The sequence below is a fragment of the Phyllobates terribilis genome, unplaced genomic scaffold (assembly GCF_046119375.1).
Source record: "Phyllobates terribilis strain yellow unplaced genomic scaffold, ASM4611937v1 Scaffold_11__3_contigs__length_659146591, whole genome shotgun sequence".
Classification (NCBI taxonomy): domain Eukaryota; kingdom Metazoa; phylum Chordata; class Amphibia; order Anura; family Dendrobatidae; genus Phyllobates; species Phyllobates terribilis.
In genome coordinates this window covers 553,959,575-553,984,997 of record NW_027362771.1, presented here as the reverse complement: position 1 = coordinate 553,984,997, position 25,423 = coordinate 553,959,575, and positions in this window count along the sequence as shown.

Below are 25,423 nucleotides of genomic sequence, written 5' to 3'. Positions count from 1 at the left end.
TGACGGCCAGCCCCCCTCTCCCAATACTGGTGCCTGTCCGCTGGTGGGTCGAGCGAGCCCCCCTGTGGTGGAGGCAGCTCTAAGCTTTTTAATTTAAATTGTCTCTCTAATTTGAATGAATACACTTTAAATCCATTTACAAGGATCTATTGGAGGGCAAGTCTCATGCCAGCAGCCGCGTAATTCCAGCTCCAGTAGCGTCCACTAAAGCTGCTGCAGTTAAAAAGCTTTTATAAGGATCGAGCTCGGCTGTCCACCGCAAGGCATCCTACTGCCAGTCCCAGCCCCTATGCCTTGGGGTGCCTCCTGATCCTCTTCACTGAGTATCCCGTGGTCCCGAAGCATTTCCTTTGAAAAAATTAAGTGTCCAAACTACAGGTGGTGTAGCTTGCTTAACAGCCGGGATAATCCGCTGACTAGCAGACACTGCTACTAGGCACAAAGTATTTCCTGGGCTAGATGCAGTTAAAAATTTGTAATTAGATACTCTCGTTGGATGCTGAGAAAGCATTCCATAGAGTCTCCTGGCACGCCATATATGATTCTCTTAAAAAGCTTGGGGTAGGGGTCTAGGGGACCCTTTTATAGACAAAATCACGGCCCTGTATCGCAATACTTCACCTAGGCTGAAGATAAATGGAACTGTAGCACCCTGAGGGCTCGGTTGCTACAGAGGTATTGCACCTCACCCAGAGGTGTGATATCTCACTCTCAGGTAAGGATGTAGTGTGGATCAGGACCCGACACCTGCATGCATTACACCACATTGCCGTGGGGCAGGGCGACCAATATGCCCCTGAGATGGGCACGACAGTCCCTGTCCCTGGCTGGAGTGGGGGGAGGGAACACTGAGGAAGGGGAACCCTGTAGTGCAGGAGCAGGGAGGAAGCAGTTCCTGGGTGCATTGAGAAGGGAGTATAAAAGGTGGGCACCATCTTAGTTCAGTGCAGAGAAGTCTGAGCAGAAGTGGCAGGGAGCAGGGGCTCTGCATGAGCTCTGCTCCGGAGGCGGGCCTAGTAACAGAGGCCCAGGCCTGGAAGAGGGAGAAGGAAGGAAGAGGAGCGGAGAAGGCTCCAGGAATGAGGAACGAAGGGATCCCAGGGGTGCGGACGGGCGAGTCGCCACCGCACGCCCGAATCCACCTGCGTGGAGGGGTCAGGCCAAAGGGGGAGACCGGTCCCCGAAACTAGTGGAGGCAGGAAACGACCCTCAGCTAGAAACAGGAGGCTCTGACATTTTATGTGGCGCAGCCCCTCGCTACACCCGCTAGGAAGGCACCACATAGGGTCAGGGAAACTTGCGCCAAGTTTACCAAGAGGAGGCCCGAGGCAGCCGGACAGAAGGGTTGGTAAGAAAGGCCAGACAAAGGACACACAAAGGGGGTCCTGTGAAGCGCTCCAAAGTTATCTGGGAGTTGTCTGAGCCCTCACCTGGTGAGCACAGTACGACGTGGGCAGCCGTTACCTGCAGACGTGGTCTGGATAATAAGAACTGTGAGTAAAGGCCCTGGACTGCATCACTGACTCCGTGTCGTTACTGCTGCTGCCCTGCACCATCACCCCCATCCTCCGCATACACTGCCCTGAGGCTATACTCCTCCCGTGGGGAGTTATGCTACGCTCTGCTGCACCCACAACACCAGCCTCAGCGGTCTGCCCTGGAGCGGCGGTTCACTCTGACCGCAATCCACGGGTGGCGTAGTCGGACATTTAAACATCAAAACCACATAAATAGTTCCGCCACTGGTTTGACCGCCCTGAGCCACGGAACCGGGTCGCCGCCACGGAGACTACAACCACCAGCATCCACCAAAAAGGGTCCGGCTCCGGGTGTCCCAAGGCCCAGGGGGCGCGTCAGAAGGTTTTCATCACCTTTCACAATCACCAATGGGACAAGGCAGGGATGTTCTCTGTCCCCTCTCTTATACATCCTAGTGACGGAGCACCTGCTCTCATCAATTCGCCATAACCCCAATATTAGGTGGATTGAGGTGGGAGGCACCGAGTACAAGTGCTCTCTATTTGCTGATGATGTCCTAGTATATATCACTCAATCACATATATCCATCCATGCTGTTATGGCTGAAATAGATCACTTTGTTACATGGTCAAATTTTAAAATCAATGCAGCGAAGTCTGAGGCCCTCGATGTCTCCCTCCCCAAATCCATATAGGATTCCATCCAGTCCAACTTTCCCTTTGCCTGGCCCTCACAGGGTATCAAATACTTAGGAATTCCTATTCATAGAGACCTCTCCCATCTATGTTATCTTAATTTTGGGCCCTTTATTGAACAACTCCATACAGACCAAGGTTGGCAAGTTAGAACTGTAAGATTCACTACGTGAACTACTGGTGTTTTGTGGAAAAGCACATGTACACTGTGTTCCAAATTATTATGCAAAAAGTGTTTAGGAGTGATAAGGGAAGAATTTGTTTGTTTGTCAGTTAAACTCATTGATGGTGATGTGTGTCAGGGCTCTTTATATCACTGTAAGCAATTGCAGACACCTGTGCTAATTAGTTTGGCTGGTGTGTCCAATGAAAGGCAAGACTACTTAAGAAGGCTGTCTCACATTATTAAGCAGCCTACATTTTCTGCCAAAATGGGAAAGAAAAAGGATGTGTCGGCTGCTGAGAAGCAACAAATTGTGGAGTGTTTAGGTCAAGGCATGACTACAATCAACATTGTGCGATGATCAGGATGAAGTGTCTTGGCAATCAAGAAGTATGTAGCTGATTCACAGTACACACGTGTGCGTGCTGATAAGGGCAAATTGAGGACTCTTTCCTACAGGCAATTACGTCAGGTTGAAAGAGCAGCGGCAAAAAAGCCTTGTCATAGCAGCAGACAAGTTTTTGAAGCTGCTTGTGCCTCCAACGTCCCCCGAACAACAAGATGCAGGGTCCTTCAGAGGTTTGCAGCTGTGCATACGCCATCCTGTCGACCTCCTCTATCCACTTCACACAAGCAGAAACGGCTCCAGTGGGCCAAACATTACATGAAGACTGATTTCAAAACTGTTTTGTTCACGGATGAGTGCCGTGCAGCGCTCGATGGTCCAGATGGATGGAGTGGAGGATGGCTGGTTGATGGACACCCCACGCAAACACGGCTACAGCGCTAACAAGGAGGAGGTGGAGTAATGTTTTGGGCTGGAATCATGGGGAGAGAGATTGTCGGCCCCTTTAGGATCCCTGAAGGCGCTAAAGATGAACTCCATAATGTATGTGGATTTTCTCAAACAGCACTTCCTGCCATGGTTCAAGAAGAAGAACCACGTATTTCACAGCAAGATCATTTTTTTGCATGATAATGCACCATCTCATGCTGCACATAAAACATCTGCATCTCTGGCTGATATGGGCATAAAAGGGGACAAACTTATGGTGTGACCCCCATGCTCCCCTGACCTCTACCCCATTCAGAACCTTTGGAGCATCATTAAAAGGAGTGTCTATGATGGCGGGAGGCAGTTCACATCTAAGCAACAGCTCTGGGAGGGTATTCTGTCCTCATGCAAAACAATTGAAGCAGAAACCATCCAAAACCTGACAAATTCAATGGACGAGAGAGTTCAGAAGCTCCTTTCGAACAAGGGGTCCTATGTGAAAATGTAACATCACCTAGAATAAAGTTTTGAGTTGAAAACTGTTTGATTTCAGTTTCTAACAACCTGCTAATGCTTATAATTTCAAAAATGACCATTTTTTTGGTCTTTATTAAAATGAAAAGGTTGATCGAAAAGTTTGGGGGATCTAAGAGTGTGGCAACCCAGTAGTCATGATTACTTCGAATTCTGACAATATGAGGGTCATGCTGCAGGTAGTGCAGCAAGAAGGCACTTATGTGTCTTGCGCATCTCGGAGCCCAAAAATTATTTTCCGGGCTAGATGCAGCTAAAAATTATTATTAATTTTAAATCTGGTGAAGCTTTAGTATAGATGGCCTAATAGGATCAGTGCTGCACACTGCTACAAAGCCCAAATTATTTTCCAGTCAAGATACAGATAAACATGATTAGTAATTTTAAATCTGGTGGAGCTTATTATAGATGGCCTAATAGAATCAGTGCTGCACACTGCTACAAAGCCCAAATTATTTTCCAGCCAAGATACAGATAAACATGATTAGTAATTTGAAAGCTTAAAACGGTTGGTAGGGTGATTTTAACCAATCATCAAGCTTTTACTCTCCCCAGGATGACACAGGGGTAGAAAAGTCATTTCGGATCCATGATTTGTTCATCTTTATGAACGTGAGTCTGTCTACATTATCAGTGGAGAGCCGCGTGCGCTTATCTGTCAGCACACCACCAGCAGCGCTGAACACACGTTCAGACAGAACGCTGGCTGCGGGGCATGACAAGATCTCCAAGGCGTAAGTGGCTAGCTCCGGCCATTTATCCAGATTGGAAGCCCAAAAAGAGCAAGGGTCCAGTGACACAGTCGTGGCTTCAATGTTTACTTGGAGATACTCCTGTACCATCGTCTCTAGGCGTTGACTATGTGTCAGACTTCTTGTCTCCTGTGGCCTTGCAAAGGATGGGCTAAAAAAGTGGTGAAATGATTCCGCAAAATTGATGTTACCAGCAGATACTGTGGTTCTGTTACGGTTTGAGTGCTGAACACTTGACGGTCCCACGGTTGGCAAGTTGGAACTGTGAGATTCACTACGTGCACCACTGGTATTTTGTGGAAAAGCACATGTAAGATTCTGCAACAGTCTCTGCTGATACTCCTGCATGCATGCATCCCTTTCTATGGCAGGAATAATTTCTGCAAATTTACTTTTGTACCGGGGATCTAACAGTGTGGCAACCCAGTAGTCAGGATTATTTCTAATTCTCACAATTCGAGGGTCATGTTGCAGGTAGTGCAGCAAGAAGGCACTCATGTGTGTTGCGAATCCAGGAGCACCAAGTCCCTGTTGTGTTGTTGGCGAGGTAACAATCATGCTTCCTTCCTCTGTCCTCTCCCCCCAACCTCGCACAACAGAAATGTGATCAAGGTCTCCCTCATCTGATGAGTCTTCCATAAGTTCGTCCTCCACTTCTTCCTGGGCTCCTGCACCTTCCTCACTGGTTTGGCTGCTACCATGCGCCCTGGTAAAACCATCTCCCCCACCCTCACATGCCTGCCGCCTTGGTGCTGCCGACCGTCTGGACCTTGCAGATGTTAGCCCTTCCGCATACAACTCCTCCTCCTCTACTTCCTCCACCTCCTCTTGTGCCACCACCTGACTCCGAATTCTGTTTAACATGTGCTCCAGCATGTAAATCACCGGAATAGTCATGCTGATAATGGCATCGTCAGCACTAAACATCTTCGTCGCCATTTCAAAACTGTGCAGTAGGGTGCATAGGTCCCTGATCTGAGACCACTCCGCCAGCGTGATTTGTCCCACCTCTGGATCTCGTTGGCCCAGGCTATACGTCAGAACGTATTGCACCAGGGCTTGTCGGTGCTGCCACAGTCGCTGCAACATGTGCAGAGTTGAATTCCACCGGGTAGGCACATCGCATTTTAGCCGGTGAAGTGGCAGGCCCAACGACTTCTGTAGAGATGTAAGTCGCTGAGCTGCGGGATGCGAATGGCGAAAGTGAGCACACAGCGACCGTGCCCTCTGCAGAAGGCCATCTAGTCTGGAATAGTGGGCTAAAAATTGCTGGACAACCAGGTTCAACACGTGAGCCATACAAGGCACGTGTGTGACATTGCCCAGGCGAAGGGCCGCACCCAGGTTTGCAGCATTGTCGCACACGGCCTTCCCTGGTTTCAGGTCCAGTGGAGACAACCATTCATGAAATTGGTTCTCCAGAGCTGACCACAACTCCTCAGCTGTGTGACTCACATTTCCCAGACATTTGAATGTAAAAACCGCCTGATGACGTTGAGCCCTACTGCCAGCATAGTAAGGAGGTGTGCAGGATCCCTTCTGCGCAGTTAGAAAGCTTGTGGCATGACCAGACAGGCTTTGGGTGCAGGTGGAAGACCGAGAGGAGGTTGAGGAGGCAGAAGCAGTGGAGGAACTTTGACATAAAGAGGATTGACGCACAACTCGTGGGGACGGCAAGACTTAGACAGCAGCCCCTTGTCCTGCTGTCAACATAGTTACCCAGTGCCCAGTCAGCGACATGTAACGCCCCTGTCCATGCCTACTCGTCCAAGTGTCTGTGGTGAAATGCACCCTGTCACACACAGAGTTTCTCAAAGAAGCGGTGATGTTGTGTGCGACATGCTGGTGGAGCGCAGGCACACCTTTCTTTGAGAAGTAGTGCCGACTGGGCATCTGGTACTGGGGCACTGCGACGGACATAAGGTCTCGAAAATCCTCTGTGTCCACCAGGCGGAAAGGCAGCATTTCTGTAGCCAAGAACTTGCAGATGGTGAAATTCAACCTCTTAGCTTTCTCATGGCTAGGAGGAAATGGTCTTTTACTTGTCCACATCTGAGGGACCGAGGGCTGGCTATTGTGCTTAGACGGGGTTGATAAGGGTGTCCCCGGCAAACTGCCGGTCTGTGAGGAAGATGCAGGCGGACATGTTAGGTTGCCTTGATCCAAAGGTGGTGCTATCGATGTCGGACAGCGCTCAACACCAGCTGGTGTTACCACCTCCAAAGAAAATGATGACCTGCCAATCACTCTGGCTGTTGCGGGTAAAGAGGTGGCAGGTCTGCGCCCCAAAACAGGTGTGACTGCTGCCCCCCAGTCACAGAGGATGAAGAGGCCGCGGATGCACAAGATATGGCAGACGGTGGTTGGCCCGGCCGGCTAGGCCGCATTGTAGCACACTGAGCTTCCCACTGCAACTTATGCTTCATGTCCATGTGCCGGTTCATGCATGAAGTACTCAAACTATGTATTTTTTGGCCTCTACTTAGCTTTTGCTGACAAATGTTACAGATAACACGAGTTGGGTCATCTTTATCGATCTGAAAAAATGCCCAGGCTATGCAAGGCTTAGCACCCATGCGACCTGAAGAGCCACCACGACTTGTGGTGAGAAGCAGAGTTGTGTTTGAGGATGCAGTTGTTGACGTGCTTCCAGTACTACGTCTCTGTCCAGGAAGGCGCAACCTGACCTCGTCGTCACTAACATCTTCCTCCACCTCCTCTGCTGACCTCATCTCTTGGCTGACTGTGGGTTGACAGTAAGTGGGATCTCCAACCTCATCATCATCACCCTGTGCGTTTTCACACCCGTCGTCCTCAGAGCCAACCTGTTCCTGCCCTGACAAAAAACTAAAGTTGTCGCTCAGGTATTTGAGTCTTATCATCGTCTTCCTCATTGTCTCCACCAACAGGAGTTACAGTTTGGGAATGAGGGTCTACATTATGGTCAGAACCTTCTGCGTTTGGTCCTGGATCCGACTCATAAAGATTCTGGGCATCAGTGCAGATCATTTCCTCGTCTGAATTCACAGAAGCGCTGGAGTCGACCTCTGATTCCCAGGCTATAGTATGAGTAAACAGCTCTGCAGACTCAACCATCTGTTCTACCTCATACTCAGACGGGCAGCTGGAGATTTGGGAACTGTGAGGAAGCAAGTGCGATTGGGGTGACACCTTTGAGGACTGGAGTATTTGTGATGTTGAAGTTGATGTGGAGGAGAGCCCACTTAAAGGAGCACTTGATATCCGTTGAAGCACCTGCTGTTTTTGTGCCTCATCTGGAATTTGTAGCGATTGGCGTGGCCGTAAGAAAGGGATCTTATCACATTGTCCGCTAAAAGAAGTAGACATTTTAGTTTGGCTGGAAGATGGTCTTTCTTCTGCAAATGTTACTGTTGCTTTAACACCTACCCCACGGACACAACCTTTTTTCCCCTTCCCAACATGCCTATTCCCCTTTCCACCAGCAGCAGGCCTTTTTCCACTCATTTTGGTGGTTAACTAATTAACAACTCTGGAGTTGTTTGCACAAAAAAACAATGGATGGGAACCGAGCAGAGCTGAGTGGCCAAACTGTGGTATTAGGCCAAAACTATTGGCTGGGTTAGATGCAGAAAAAAATTATATTCAATTTGCAACCTGATGGAGGTCAGTATAGATGGACTAATAGAGAAAGTCCCACACACTGCTAGAAGGCCAAATATTTTTTCAGAGCTAGATGCAGAAAAAAATATATTCAGTTTGCAACCTGATGGAGGTCTGTATAGATGGATTAATAGAACAAGTCCCACACACAGCTAGAAGCCCAATATTTTTTCAGAGGTAGATGCAGAAAAAAATATATTCAGTTTGCAACCTGATGGAGGTCAGTATAGATGGACTAATACAAGTCCCACACACAGCTAGAAGCCCAATATTTTTTCAGAGGTAGATGCAGAAAAAAATATATTCAGTTTGCAACCTGATGGAGGTCTGTATAGATGGATTAATAGAACAAGTCCCACACACAGCTAGAAGCCCAATATTTTTTCAGAGATAGATGCAGAAAAAAATATATTCAGTTTGCAACCTGATGGAGGTCAGTATAGATGGACTAATACAACAAGTCCCACACACAGCTAGAAGCCCAATATTTTTTCAGAGCTAGATGCAGAAAAAAATTATATTCAATTTGCAACCTGATGGAGGTCAGTATAGATGGACTAATAGAATGATGCTATGCCCAAAAGATTTTACTTCACTAGGTGCAGTAAAAAAATTGGTATTCTATACACAGGTGGTATATCTTGCAAAACAGATAGGCTACTTGTAACATACCTGGCGGCGTCCTTGCATAGTGGTCCATCTCCCACTGTGCAAGAGCGCGCACTTGATCTCCTGTCCAGAATGTCTCTCTGGCTTCCCTCCATGCTGTCTGTTTGTGTCTGTTTCTGCTGCTTAAGGGCGGCGCCCGATCACTTCCTGCTTTTTGTACCTGCTGTGGGTCACACCTCTTGTGCGTCCTCAGCCTATTGCTGTCTGTCACCTGGTATATAGCTCAGCTGCGCCCATCTATCCCTGCCTGAGCATAGTGTTTCTTTCAGTGTGTGCTTGCACTCTGAAGGTGCCAGGTCCCGTTCTGTGTTCTCTTGTCTGCCTATCCTGGAGGCTGTTTTTCCAGGCCTGTCTGAACACGCTCCTAGCCTGTTCCTCCTGCCTTCTAGGGGCCGATTACCTAGACCTGTTCCTGTATCTTGTCTGACCTGTCTGAACACGCTCCTAGCCTGTTCCTCTCGCCTTCTAGGGGCTGATTACCTAGACCCGCTCCTGTATCTTGTCTGTCCTGTCTGAACACGCTCCTTGCCTGTTCGTCCTGCCTCTCTGGGGGCCGTATTCCCAGACCCGCTCCTGTATCCCGCTGCAGTGTCGGTCTCCTCCGTACACTCAGTTCCAGTCTGAACTCTCTCCTATCCTTTACCTGTTTTGCCTCTATGTCCGTTCCCTTCCTTTTTCTGCAGAGTCTGAACTCGTACCTAACTCCTGCTTGTTGTCTCTGTACTCCCGTTTGTGAGTTTGTGGTCCACTCGCTACTTCACTGCAAGTACCCTGTGGGTGTCTGGCTCTGCCTTTCCCTTCCTGTCTGTTCCGTGTGAACAGAGCCCTGTCCCCCCTACTCAGCCTAGCCTGCTCTGACTCCTTTGCTCACCGCTCCGGCGGTTCGAGCCTGCTCTGACTCCTTTGCTCACCGCTCCGGCGGTTCTAGCCTGCTCTGACTCCTTTGCTCACCGCTCCGGCGGTTCTAGTCTGCTCTGACTCCTTTGCTTACCGCTCCGGCGGTTCTAGCCTGCTCTGACTCCTTGCTCACTGCTCCGGCAGTCCTGTCCTGCCCTGCTTCTGCCCGCTGCTCCGGCAGTCCTGTCCTGCCCTGCTTCTGCCCGCTGCTCCGGCAGTCCTGTCCTGCCCTGCTTCTGCCCGCTGCTCCGGCAGTCCTGTCCTGCCCTGCTTCTGCCCGCTGCTCCGGCAGTCCTGTCCTGCCCTGCTTCTGCCCGCTGCTCCGGCAGTCCTGTCCTGCCCTGCTTCTGCCCGCTGCTCCGGCAGTCCTGTCCTGCCCTGCTTCTGCCCGCTGCTCCGGCAGTCCTGTCCTGCCCTGCTTCTGCCCGCTGCTCCGGCAGTCCTGTCCTGCCCTGCTTCTGCCCGCTGCTCCGGCAGTCCTGTCCTGCCCTGCTTGTGCCCGCTGCTCCTGCAGCCCTGTCCTGCTCTGTTCTTGCCCACCGCTTCGGGTGTTCCCTCTCTGCTGTGGTTGTCTACCGCATCTGCGGTTCTGTGACCCAGTCTGTACTGGGTCTTAACCTTTCTGTGCTCCAGCCCGTCCTTTCGGTCAGTACCTCCCTGCCTGCATACTCGCCTGTATCCACCCATCTGCATACCTGCCGTGTTTGCTTATATCCACCAGTCTGTGCCAGCCTAACCTGCCTGTTCCTGAGTCCCAGTGTGTACTGGGTCCTATCCCGCCTGTGTTCCTACCTGCTAGTGCCTCCCTGTCTGCACTCTAGCTGTGCTTGCCTGTACCCCTCTACCTGTATTGTTCCTGAGTCCCAGTGTGTACTGGGTCCTATCCCGCCTGTGTTCCTACCTGCTAGTGCCTCCCTGTCTGCACTCTAGCTGCGCTTGCCTTTACCCGCCTGCCTGCATACCAGTCGTGCCTGCCTATACCCTCCAGTCTGTGCGCCAGCCTAACCAGCCTGATCCAGTAATCCCTGTGTGGGTCAACCCCCGTGTCCGGAGTTTGACCTGGAGTAGCACCTGGTCCCTCTGCCCGGTTTCTCCCTGGTGCACTGGCGTCGTATGCCGTCGTGCCATCTTGGTCGGATCGGCCAGATACTTAGTCACGCCCCTCCAGGCACTCTCCGGTTCATGGTCCAGTGGAATCACTACAATCACACGCACACGCCGCTCAGCCCGGGCGTGTGCATAACAGCATGCTCAGGCCATGGTTCCCGTTGAGCCCCACGGCCTTCGCTCTCTGAGAAGTTTTCCAGCGAATACATGCATTAAAATAAATAAATAAATATTTTTTTTTCCTTTAGCTGAGTTCCAGGCGAATTACGCACCCGTCCAGATGGATCTATCTGCTCTCGTTCCCGCGGATCCGCTACGTTATTATGGGGATCCTAGACAAAGTCGTGCATTTGTGGAGCAATGCATGCTACACTTCAAGTTCTACCCTCTATGTTTTCCCACCGATCGGGTTAAGGTGGCATTCATTATGTCTTACCTGGCGGGTGATGCCTTGGAATGGATCAACCCCCTATATGAAACACAGGATCCGATCCTCCTGGACCTAATGGCCTTCCTGGTGGCCTTTCTAATGGTCTTCGATGATCCTAACCCGGAGGCTCCTGCTGAAGCTTCACTTCCCAATATCCCGGAGCAGCCCCAATGGGTAATGTGTGTGGGTAGCGCAATAGTCCTCCAGCCCAATGAGACTACTGCCCACCCAGAATCCTCTCAGGGTGACTACGCTTTCCGGAATACTTCTCCCAACCTCAAGAGGCAGTCCAGACGTGCTAGACGTAGAGGCAAGCCGTCACGCCAGGGTCTGTCCTCCCTGAGACCTCCTGACCCCAACCTTGAAGTCCCTACTGAAGCTTCATCTCCCTGTATCCCGGAGAAGCCCCAACGGGTAATGTGCGTGGGTAGTGCACCAGTTCTCCTGCCCGAAGAGACTTCTGCCCATCCAGACTCCACACAGGAGAACTTCCTGCACCCGGCATCAGATGCTTCACCCACTTTAACCGGTGTGCATGTCCAAGGATGCTCCAAAGCTGTGGTTACCTCAGAGTCTGTGCACCTCTACTACCTGGCGGAGGACCCCCTGTTGCCTCCTGAATCCTCCGGGATACCACTCGATGACAAATGGAGAGAGAATTCTCTACACCCGGTACTCGATACTTTGTCCGCTTCGTCCTGTGAGCCTGACAATGGGTACCCCAAAGTGGTAGTTACCCCCGAGTCTCTACACCCCTCCGACCAGGCGGAGGACCTCCAGTTGTCTCCTGAACCCTTCGGGGTGCTACCTGGTAGCGAAAGGACAGAGACTCTCCTATACTCTGTACCTGATACCTCGCTCGCTTCGTCCAGTGAGTCCAACCTAGTGTACTCCGAAGCAGAGGTTACTCCCGAGTCTCTACACCCCTCCGACCAGGCGGAGGACCTCCAGTTGTCTCCTGAACCCTTCGGGGTGCTACCTGGTAGCGAAAGGACAGAGACTCTCCTATACTCTGTACCTGATACCTCGCTCGCTTCGTCCAGTGAGTCCAACCTAGTGTACTCTGAAGCAGTGGTTACTCCCGAGTCTCTACACTCCTCTGACCAGGCGGAGGACCTCCAGTTGTCTCCAGAACCCTTCGGGGTGCCACCTGGTGGTAAATGGACAGAGACTCTCCTATATCCTGGATCTGATACCTCGCTTGCTTCGTCCAGTGAGTCCGACCTAGTGTACTCTGAAGCAGAGGTTACCCGTGAGTCTCTACACCCCTCTGACCAAGCGGAGGACCGCCAGTTGTCTCCAGAACCCTTCGGGGTGCCACCTGGTGGAGAATGGACAGAGACTTTCCTATACTCGGTACCCGATACCTCGCCTGCTTCGTCCAGTGAGTCCGATCTAGTGTACTCTGAAGAAGATGTTTTCTCTGAGCCTCTGCACTCTTCTGACCCGGCGGAGGACCTCCAGTTGTTTCCTGAATCCTACGGGGTACCACCAGAAAACAAAGAGACAGTGACTTTTCCTCATTATGTACCTGATAACCCGTCTATTTCTTCCTGTGAGCTTGACAAGATGTACCTCGAAGCAGAGATTACCCCCAAGTCTCTGTCCCCCTCCAACCCGGTGGAGGACTTCCAGTTGTCTCCTGTACCCTCTGGGGTGCCACCTGAAAATATGTGGAGAGAGACTTCCTTGTGTGCTGTTCCTGGTACTCCACCCGTTTCGTCTGTTGCTAAGGGTGGCTGGATGGGAGGTAGCATCCTAGCTACCCAGAGGAGACCAGTTTTTCCGGTGGACAGTGGAAGTGATCTCTTCGAAGTGAAGAATTGGCCCTCGAATTCCCTGCGGAAGATTCTGGCAGGCCTGAAGAAGAGGGGGCGTAAGGGGGGGGGGTACTGTAACATACCTGGCGGCGTCCTTGCATAGTGGTCCATCTCCCACTGTGCAAGAGCGCGCACTTGATCTCCTGTCCAGAATGTCTCTCTGGCTTCCCTCCATGCTGTCTGTTTGTGTCTGTTTCTGCTGCTTAAGGGCGGCGCCCGATCACTTCCTGCTTTTTGTACCTGCTGTGGGTCACACCTCTTGTGCGTCCTCAGCCTATTGCTGTCTGTCACCTGGTATATAGCTCAGCTGCGCCCATCTATCCCTGCCTGAGCATAGTGTTTCTTTCAGTGTGTGCTTGCACTCTGAAGGTGCCAGGTCCCGTTCTGTGTTCTCTTGTCTGCCTATCCTGGAGGCTGTTTTTCCAGGCCTGTCTGAACACGCTCCTAGCCTGTTCCTCCTGCCTTCTAGGGGCCGATTACCTAGACCTGTTCCTGTATCTTGTCTGACCTGTCTGAACACGCTCTTAGCCTGTTCCTCTCGCCTTCTAGGGGCTGATTACCTAGACCCGCCCCTGTATCTTGTCTGTCCTGTCTGAACACGCTCCTTGCCTGTTCGTCCTGCCTCTCTGGGGGCCGTATTCCCAGACCCGCTCCTGTATCCCGCTGCAGTGTCGGTCTCCTCCGTACACTCAGTTCCAGTCTGAACTCTCTCCTATCCTTTACCTGTTTTGCCTCTATGTCCGTTCCCTTCCTTTTTCTGCAGAGTCTGAACTCGTACCTAACTCCTGCTTGTTGTCTCTGTACTCCCGTTTGTGAGTTTGTGGTCCACTCGCTACTTCACTGCAAGTACCCTGTGGGTGTCTGGCTCTGCCTTTCCCTTCCTGTCTGTTCCGTGTGAACAGAGCCCTGTCCCCCCTACTCAGCCTAGCCTGCTCTGACTCCTTTGCTCACCGCTCCGGCGGTTCGAGCCTGCTCTGACTCCTTTGCTCACCGCTCCGGCGGTTCTAGCCTGCTCTGACTCCTTTGCTCACCGCTCCGGCGGTTCTAGTCTGCTCTGACTCCTTTGCTTACCGCTCCGGCGGTTCTAGCCTGCTCTGACTCCTTGCTCACTGCTCCGGCAGTCCTGTCCTGCCCTGCTTCTGCCCGCTGCTCCGGCAGTCCTGTCCTGCCCTGCTTCTGCCCGCTGCTCCGGCAGTCCTGTCCTGCCCTGCTTCTGCCCGCTGCTCCGGCAGTCCTGTCCTGCCCTGCTTCTGCCCGCTGCTCCGGCAGTCCTGTCCTGCCCTGCTTCTGCCCGCTGCTCCGGCAGTCCTGTCCTGCCCTGCTTCTGCCCGCTGCTCCGGCAGTCCTGTCCTGCCCTGCTTCTGCCCGCTGCTCCAGCAGTCCTGTCCTGCCCTGCTTCTGCCCGCTGCTCCGGCAGTCCTGTCCTGCCCTGCTTGTGCCCGCTGCTCCTGCAGCCCTGTCCTGCTCTGTTCTTGCCCACCGCTTCGGGCGTTCCCTCTCTGCTGTGGTTGTCTACCGCATCTGCGGTTCTGTGACCCAGTCTGTACTGGGTCTTAACCTTTCTGTGCTCCAGCCCGTCCTTTCGGTCAGTACCTCCCTGCCTGCATACTCGCCTGTATCCACCCATCTGCATACCTGCCGTGTTTGCTTATATCCACCAGTCTGTGCCAGCCTAACCTGCCTGTTCCTGAGTCCCAGTGTGTACTGGGTCCTATCCCGCCTGTGTTCCTACCTGCTAGTGCCTCCCTGTCTGCACTCTAGCTGTGCTTGCCTGTACCCCTCTACCTGTATTGTTCCTGAGTCCCAGTGTGTACTGGGTCCTATCCCGCCTGTGTTCCTACCTGCTAGTGCCTCCCTGTCTGCACTCTAGCTGCGCTTGCCTTTACCCGCCTGCCTGCATACCAGTCGTGCCTGCCTATACCCTCCAGTCTGTGCGCCAGCCTAACCAGCCTGATCCAGTAATCCCTGTGTGCGTCAACCCCCGTGTCCGGAGTTTGACCTGGAGTAGCACCTGGTCCCTCTGCCCGGTTTCTCCCTGGTGCACTGGCGTCGTATGCCGTCGTGCCATCTTGGTCGGATCGGCCAGATACTTAGTCACGCCCCTCCAGGCACTCTCCGGTTCATGGTCCAGTGGAATCACTACAATCACACGCACACGCCGCTCAGCCCAGGCGTGTGCATAACACTACTCCACTGACTAACACACTCTGCAATAGGCCAAAAAGGAATAGCTTTGCTAGATTCAGCCAAATGCTGTGAAAAAAACTTGCACAGCACTGGCACAGACCTGCCTGGCAAAAACTGATAGGAACTGATGTAACCTAGTCCTGAAAAGGACTCCAATTACAATTAGTCTTTACTCCCACAATCTATCTATTTAAGAGCACAGACCTGCCTGATAAAAGTGGTAGGAAATGCTGTAACCTAGTCCTTAAAAGGACTGCAATCACAACTATTCCCTACTCCCAAGCTATCTGTAGATTTGTGCGAAAATTGGCTTGAAATTAACAAGGTATAGCGCACACAGCAACAGCGGTGCCGTCTAACACGCAGCTGCAGCAGTGAGAAAATGGTGGCAACGGGGAAAATGGCTTGGTCTTATAGGGCAAGGACATGTGACATACACTGCCAATGACACATGCCCTTGCTTGTGTGAAAAAAAGCACTTCGCTCTGTGTGTGCGCTGCTGATAGGCTGACAGATTGCACCTCCCCACTGTAAATGCGGGAAAGAGAAAAAAAAATGGAGATCTTCATTGTTCCTGCAGAGATCCATCCCCTGCCCCTCCCCCCACCCCGCTGTACACTCAAACTGCGTATTAACATTAATTTTCATCATTACTGAGAAAAAATCCAGTTATGATTTTGGTGCACGAACAGTTATCGAACATAACCTCGAACAGCCGAATTTTTCTCAAATTGTTCGTGTTCGCCGAACGGCTCGAACACCGCCCAAAACAGCTCGAATTTGAGATTGGCGAACAGTTCGAGTAGAACAACGCTCATCTCTATATGTAACATCACTAGCTATTGAGCCCGTTCTACATCCGGGTGGCGAGAATTTTTATTGGTATATGGTCTCCCATGCTGGTATGTGCTGTCCCCATCCTGGCATTTGTGCTGCCCCCATCCAGGTATTTGCGCTCCCTAATCCTGTTCCTCCATCCTCGTATGTGCTGCCCTCATCCCTATCCTGGTATGCATGACACCCCTCACCCCCAATCCTGGTATGCATGGCACCCCTCACCCCCAATCCTGGTATGCATGGCACCCCTCACTCCCAATCCTGGTTTGCATGGCACTCCTCATCCCCAATCCTGGTATGCATGGTACCCCTCATACCCAATCCTGGTATGCATGGTACCCCTCATCCTCAATCCTGGCATGCATGGCACCCCTCATCCTGGTATGCATGGCTCCTTCATACCCAATCCTGGTATGCATGGTACCCCTCATCACTATCCTTGTATGCATGGCACCCCTCATCCCAAATCCTGATATGCATGGCACCCCTCATCCCCAATCCTGGTATGCATGGCACCGCTCATCCCCAATCCTGGTATGCATGGCACCCCTCATCCCCAATCCTGGTATGCATGGCACCCCTCATCCCAATCCTGCTATGTATGGCAACACTCATCCCCCAATCCTGGTATGTATGGTACCCAACACCTCATCCTGGTATGCATGGCTTCCTCATCCCCAATCCTGTTATGCATGGTACCCCTCATCCCCAATTCTGGTATGCATGGCACTCCTCATCCCTATCCTGGTATGTATGGTACCACTTATCCTGGTATGCATGGCACCCCATCCCTCATTCTGGTATACATGGTACCCCGCATCTCTATCCAGGTATGTATGGTACCCCCCATCCTGGTATGCATGGCACTCCAATCCTCATCCTGGTATGCATGGTACCACGCATCCCTATTCTGGTATGTATGGTACCCCTCATCCTGTTATACATGGCACCCCTCATCCCAATTCAGGTACGTATGGCCTCCTCATCCCCCAATCCTGGTATGCATGGTACCCCGCATTCCTATCCTGGTATGCATGGTACCCTTCATCCCTATTCTGGTATGCATGGTACCCCTCATCCTGGCATGAATGGCACCCCATCCCGCATCCTGGTATGCATGGCACCCCATACCTCATCCTGGTATGCATGGTACCCCACATCCCTATTCTGGTATGTATGGTACCCCTCATCCTGGTATACATGGCACCCCTCATCCCAATTCTGGTATGTATGGCATCCCTCATCTTCCAATCTTGGTATGTATGGCCTCCTCATCCCCCAATCCTGATATGCATGGCACCCAACCCCTCATTCTGGTAGGCATGGCTCCCTCATCCCCAATCCTGGTATGTATGGCCACCTCATCCCTATTCTGGTATGCACGGTACCCCTCATCCTGGTATGCATGGCACCCCATCCATCATCCTGGTATCCATGGTACCCCGCATTCCTATCCTGGTATGCATGGCACCCCTCACCCCTCAATCCTGGTATGCATGGCACCCATCACCCCCCAATCCTGGTATGCATGGCACCTCTCATCCCCCAATAATGGTATGCATGGAACCGTTCATCCCCAATCCTGGTATGCATGGCACCCCTCATCCCAATCCTGGTATGTATGGCACCACTCATCCCCCAATCCTGGTATGTATGGTACCCAATCCCTCATCCTGGTATGCATGGTTTCCTCATCCCCAATCCTGGTATGCATGGCACTCCTCATCCCTATCCTGGGATGTATGGTACCCCTCATCCTGGTATGCATGGCACCCCATCCCTCATCCTGGTCTGCATGGTACCCCGCATCCCTATCCAGGTATGTATGGTACCCCTCATCCTGGTATGCATAGCATCCCAACCCTCATCCTGGTATGCATGTTACCCCTGATCCCTATTCTGGTATGCATGGTACCCCTCATCCTGGTATGCATGGTACCCCATCCCACATCCTGGTATGCATGGCACCCCACATCTCTCATCCTGGTATGCATGGTACCCCACATCTCTATTCTGGTATGTATGGTACCCCTCATCCTCCAATCTTGGTATGTATGGCCTCCTCATCCGCCAATCCTGATATGCATGGCACCCAACCCCTCATCCTGGTAGGCATGGCTCCCTCATCCCCAATCCTGGTATGTATGGCCCCCTCATCCCTATTCTGGTATGCATGGTACCCCTCATCCTGGTATGCATGGCACCCCATCCATCATCCTGATATCCATAGTACCCTGCATTCCTATCCTGGTATGCATGGTACTCCTCATCCCCAGTGCTGGTATGAATGGCACCCCTCACCCCCCAATCCTGGTATGCATGGCACCTCTCATCCCCCAATCCTGGCATGCATGGTACCCCTCATCCCCCTATCCTGGTATGCATGGTACCCCTCATCCCCCAATCCTGGTATGCATGGTACCCCTCATCCCCCAAACCTGATATGTATGGTACCCCTCATCCCCCAATCCTGGTATGTGTGGCCCCATCATCCACCAATCCTGGAATGTATGGTACCCCTCATCCCCCAATCCTGGTATGCATGGTACCCCTCATCCCCCAATCCTGGTATGCATGGCACCCCTCACCTCCAATCCTAGTATACATGGCACCCCTCACCCCCAATCCTGGTATGCATGGCACCCCTCATCCACAATCTTGGCATGCATGGCACCCCTCATCCCCAATCTTGGTATGCATGGTACCCCTCATCCCCAATCCTGGTATGCATGGTACCCCTCATCCCCAATCCTGGCATGCATGGCGCCCCTCATCCTGGTATGCAAGGCTCCCTCATACCCAATCCTGGTAAGCATGGTACCCCTCATCCCTATCCTGGTATGCATGGCACCCCTCATCCCAAATCCTGATATGCATGGCACTCCTCATCCCCAATCCTGGTATGCATGGCACCGCTCATCCCCAATCCTGGTATGCATGGCATCCCTCATCCCCAATCCTGGTATGCATGGCACCCCTCATCCCAATCCTGGTATGTGTGGCACCACTCATCCCCCAATCCTGGTATGTATGGTACCCAATCCCTCATCCTGATATGCATGGCTTCCTCATCCCCAATCCTGGTATGCATGGTACCCCTCATCCCCAATCCTGGTATGCATGGCACTCCTCATCCCTATCCTTGTATGTATGGTACCCCTCATCCTGGTATGCATGGCTCCTAGTGATGAGCGAGCACTAAAATGCTCGGGTGCTCGAAGCTCGGGTCGAGCACATTGGAATACTCGGGTGCTCGACCCGAGCAACGAGCCCAATGTAAGTCTATGGGAAACTCGAGCATTTTTCCGGTGGTCCCCCCCGGCGGTCTGCAGAAGGTCAAAAACTGCCCAAATCGATGGGAACGGTGCTCAATTAAACGTCAGGCAGGCAGAATATATAGGCAGACAGGCAGGCAGGGTATATAGGAGGGTGCATGAAAAACATAGCAGGGCACTTGGAACACACTAGTGCCCTCCAATTTTCATGCACCCGTCTCTTTAAAAAAGCCGGCCGGCAATTCATCAGCGGCATACACCGGTACCTGACAATTTAGAACAGAAAGAATAAAGCATCACACATAGATTAGATAGATAGAAACATGTCAGTCACATATATAATAAGTACAGTGACAGTGTTGGTTACTGTACTTGTTATTTAGTGTTAAAATAAAGGATTTATTAAAAAAAAAATTGGCGTGGGGTTCCCCGTAATTTTAGTCTCTAACGGAGGTTAAGCAGACGGCTGGGGCAGATGTTTGAAGCCTGGGAAGGGGGTAATACCCACGGAGCTTCCCAGGCTACTAATATCAGCCCCCAGCTGAATACCTAGCCTTTACCAGCTATTAAAATGGGGGACCCCCCCAAAATTTTTTTTTAATTATTTCATGAAGTTCATGAAATAATTAAAAAAAATTTGACATGCGGCTTCGCCCTATTTTTGTGTCCAGCCAGGTACAGCAGGCAGGAATGGGCTGCCCCCAACCACCAGCTGCCTATTTGTACCTGGCCGGACACAAAAATACAGGGAAGCCCTTTTTTTAATTATTTCATGAATTTCATGAAATAATAAAAAAAAAAAGGGCTTCCCTATATTGTTGTGTCCGGCCAGGTACAAATAGGCAGCTGGTGGTTGGGGGCAGCCCGTTCCTGCCTGCTGTACCTGGCTGGACACAAAAATAGGCAAATCCCCACTTCAATTTTTTAAAAATTATTTCATGCAAATTGCAGTCCGCAGCCTCCCCAGAAAATGGGAGAATTCTCCTGCGCTTCCCACGCTGTCAGTGACGTGCATGAGGTGAGCTGATTTCATTGGACATGAACTCGGCTCATCTGGATGCCGTTACAGCCAGACACTGAGGAGCGCAAGCATGCCTGTGCTTCTCAGTGTCTGCGGCATGGCAAGCTGCGGCATGGCAAGCTGGATGGCAGCTTTCGCTGTGCGATCCAGCCAGTCATGTGAATGTAGCAGAGCTGGAGCCGTCCTGGGAACCATGGAAAGATAAGGATGAGGTTGGTTTATTATTTTATTTTTATTGCAGGAGATCGTTGGCTTCAGCTGGAATGGGCGTGATGGTAAGTATGGTTTATTTTAGAACATTAAAGAATTGTGTGTTTATTTCAATTAAAGGACTTTATTCTGGGTGTTTGTGGGTTTTTTTTAACTTTGACTATGGGGTTAGTAATGGGGGTGTCTTATAGATGCCTCTCCATTACTAACCTGGGCTTGATGTCAGCTGGCATTATAAGCTGACATCAACCCCAGCCCTATTACCCCACTGCCACCGCTACAGGGCAGTTGGAAGAGCGAGGCTAAGTGCCAGAATTGGCGCATCCATAGGATGCGCCATTTCTTGGGCGGCTGACGGCTGGTGTTTCTAGCCTGGGAGGGGGCCAATATTCATGGCACCCTTCCTGGGCTATTAATATCAGCCCCCAGCTGTCTGCCTAGCCTTTGCTAGCTATTAAAATAGGGGGGACCCCACGTCATTTTTTTTGGGGGGTCCCCCATTTTAATAGCTAGTAAAGGCTAGGTATTAAGCTGGGGGCTGATATTAGTAACCTGGGAAGCTCCGTGGGTATTACCCCCTTCCCAGGCTTCAAACATCTGCCCCAGCCGCCTGCTTAACCTTCGCTAGAGACTAAAATTACAGTGAACCCTACGCCAATTTTTTTTTTTTTTATAAATCCTTTATTTTAACACTAAATAACAAGTACAGTAACCAACACTGTCACTGTACTTCATATATATGTGACTTACATGTTTCTATCTATCTAATCTATGTGTGATGCTCTATTCTTTCTGTTCTAAATTGTCGGGTACCGATGTATGCCGCTGGAGAATTGCCGGCCGGCTTTTTTAAAGAGACGGGTGCTTGAAAACACTCTTATTTTTTTTTTAATGAATCCTTTATTTTAACACTAAATAACAAGTACAGTAACCAACACTGTCACTGTACTTATTATATATGTGACTGACATGTTTCTATGTATCCAATCTATGTGTGATGCTTTATTCTTTCCGTTCTAAATTGTCGGGTACCGGTATATGAAGCTGATGAATTGCCAGCTTTTCATGTTTCACTGTGAGCACTGTTCCCATCGATTTGGGCAATCACTGTAATGCCACAACCGCCATGGCTGTGACATTACAGTGAGTGGCAGACAATCCCTGCATGATTGGTGCTCTAAATAGGGCCAAACATGCAGGACGGGGACCCGAGCTCCCGACCGAGCATCTCGAAAGTACTCGGCGAGCTCTGATCATTTCGAATACTGAGATGCTCGGGCGAGTACCGAGCAGTGGCGAGCATGCTCGCTCATCACTAATGGCACGTCATCCCTCATCCTGGTATGCATGGTACCCTGCATCCCTATCCAGGTATGTATGGTACCCCTCATCCTGGTATGCATGGTACCCCGCATCCCTATTCTGGTATGTATGGTACCCCTCATCCTGGTATACATGGCACCCCTCATCCCATTTCTGGTATGTATGGCCTCCTCATCCCCCAATCCTGGTAAGCATCGTACCTCGCATTCCTATCCTGGTATGCATGGTACCCTTCATCCCTATTCTGGTATGCATGGTACCCCTCATCCTGGTATGCATGGCACCCCATCCCGCATCCTGGTATGCATGGCACCCCATCCCTCATCCTGGTATGCATGGTACCCCACATCCCTATACTGGTATGTATGGTACCCCTCATCCTGGTATACATGGTACCCCTCATCCCAATTCTGGTATGTATGGCATCCCTCATCCTCCAATCTTGGTATGTATGGCCTCTTCATCCCCCAATCCTGATATGCATGGCACCCAACCCCTCATCCTGGTAGGCATGGCTCCCTCATCCCCAATCCTGGTATGTATGGCCCCCTCATCCCTATTCTGGTATGCATGGTACACCTCATCCTGGTATGCATGGCACCCTATCCATCATCCTGGTATCCATGGTACCCCACATTCCTATCCTGGTATGCATGGTACTCCTCATCCCCAGTGCTGGTTTGCATGGCACCCCTCATCCCCCAATCCTGGTATGCATGGGACCTCTCATCCACCAATCCTGGTATGCATGGCACCGCTCATCCCCAATCCTGGTATGCATGGCACCCCTCATCCCCAATCCTGGTATGCATGGCACCCCTCATCCCAATCCTGCTATGTATGGCAACACTCATCCCCCAATCCTGGTATGTATGGTACCCAATCCCTCATCCTGATATGCATGGCTTCCTCATCCCCAATCCTGGTATGCATGGTACCGCTCATCCCCAATCCTGGTATGCATGGCACTCCTCATCCCTATCCTGGTATGTATGGTACCCCTCATCCTGGTATGCATGGCACCCCATCCCTCATTCTGGTATGCATGGTACCCCGCATCCCTTTCCAGGTATGTATGGTACCCCTCATCCTGGTATGCATGGCACCCCAACCCTCATCTTGTTATGCAGGATACCCCGCATCCCTATTGTGGTATGTATGGTACTCCTCATCCTGGTATACATGGCACCCCTCATCCCAATTCTGGTATGTATGGCCTCCTCATCCCCCAATCCTGGTATGCGTGGTACCCCGCATTCCTCTCCTGGTATGCATGGTAACCCTCATCCCTATTCTGGTATGCATGGTACCCCTCATCCTGGTATGCATGGCACCCCATCCCGCATCCTGGTATGCATGGCACCCCATCCCTCATCCTGGTATGCATGGTACCCCAAATCCCTATTCTGGTATGTATGGTACCCCTCATCCTGGTATACATGGCACCCCTCATCCCAATTCTGGTATGTATGGCATCCCTCATCCTCCAATCTTGGTATGTATGGCCTCCTCATCCCCCAATCCTGATATGCATGGCACCCAACCCCTCATCCTGGTAAGCATGGCTCCCTCATCCCCAATCCTGGTATGTATGGCCCCCTCATTCCTATTCTGGTATGCATGGTACCCCTCATCCTGGTATGCATGGCGCCCTATCCATCATCCTGGTATCTATGGTACCCCGCATTCCTATCCTGGTATGCATGGTACTCCTCATCCCCAGTGCTGGTTTGCATGGCACCCCTCACCCCCCAATCCTGGGATGCATGGCACCTCTCATCCCCCAATCCTGGCATGCATGGCACCGCTCATCCCCAATCCTGGCATGCATGGCACCTCTCATCCCAATCCTGGTATGTATGGCACCACTCATCCCCCAATCCTGGTATGTATGGTACCCAATCCCTCATCCTTATATGCATGGCTTCCTCATCCCCAATCCTGGTATGCATGGTACCGCTCATCCCCAATCCTGGTATGCATGGCACTCCTCATCCCTATCCTGGTATGTATGGTACCCCTCATCCTGGTATGCATGGCACCCTATCCCTCATCCTGGTATGCATGGTACCCCGCATCCCTATCCAGGTATGTATGGTCCCCTTCATCCTGGTATGCATGGCACCCCAACCCTCATCTTGGTATGCATGATGCCCCGCATCCCTATTCTGGTATGTATGGTACCCCTCATCCTGGTATACATGGCACCTCTCATCCCAATTCTGGTATGTATGGCCTCCTCATCACCCAATCCTGGTATGCATGGTACCCAGCATTCCTATCCTGGTATGCATGGTACCCCTCATCCCTATTTTGGTATGCATGGTACCCCTCATCCTGGTATGCATGGCACCCCATCCCACTTCCTGGTATGCATGGCACCCCATCCCTCATCCTGGTATGCATGGTACCCCACATCCCTATTCTGGTATGTATGGTACCCCTCATCCTGGTATACATGGCATCCCTCATCCCAATTCTGGTATGTATGGCATCCCTCATCCTCCAATCTTGGTATGTATGGCCTCCTCATCCCCCAATCCTGATATGCATGGCACCCAACCCCTCATCCTGGTAGGCATGGCTCCCTCATCCCCAATCCTGGTATGTATGGCTCCCTCATCCCTATTCTGGTATGCATGGTACCCCTCATCCTGGTATGCATGGCACCCTATCCATCATCCTGGTACCCATGTTACCCCACATTCCTATCCTGGTATGCATGGTACTCCTCATCCCCAGTGCTGGTTTGCATGGCACCCCTCACCCCCCAGTCCTGGTATGCATGGCACCTCTCATCCCCAATCCGGGTATGCATGGCACCCCTCATCCCCAATCTTGGTATGCATGGCACCCCTCTTCCCAATCCTGGTATGTATGGCACCACTCATCCCCCAATCCTGGTATGTATGGTACCCAATCCCTCATCCTGGTATACATGGCTTCCCCATCCCCAATCCTGGTATGCATGGTACCCCTCATCCCCAATCCTGGGATGCATGGTACCCCGCATCCCTATCCAGGTATGTATGGTACCCCTCATCCTGGTATGCATGGCACCCCTCATCCCAATTCTGGTATGTATGGCATCCCTCATCCTCCAATCTTGGTATGTATGGCCTCCTCATCCCCCAATCCTGATATGCATTTGCTTAGTTTTCTGTTACTTGGAATGCAAGTGCAAGTATGCAGCCAGCCACCCACCCACAGGATGCAATAGTAAACTGCCAGATTTCTGGGTAGCTGCTTGCACTTCAAATGTGGCCTTTTAGGCTCGTCAAGATGGAAGCTTTTCACAACCTCATGGTGGCGGCGGGCGGGTGTCCATACTCGGTCCCCAGCCACCACTTTTTCTCCCGGTATCATCTATTCCTTCCACAAACAAGGATCCCTGAAAATTACTGCTGGTACTTTTCTGTGGGAATCTGCTTGCCTCCTACAAGCCTGTAATATTTCCGGTGAATTATGGTATGACACCATGGTATAAGCACTGCCCCCAGTACCAGTAGAGAAGCAATCCCCAATTTCCTTCTCAGGAATTCTATTTGGTAGACTGAGTGGCTGCCCATGTGCTTTAGCTTCTCGTAAAGGAGCTGAAGATAGAGTG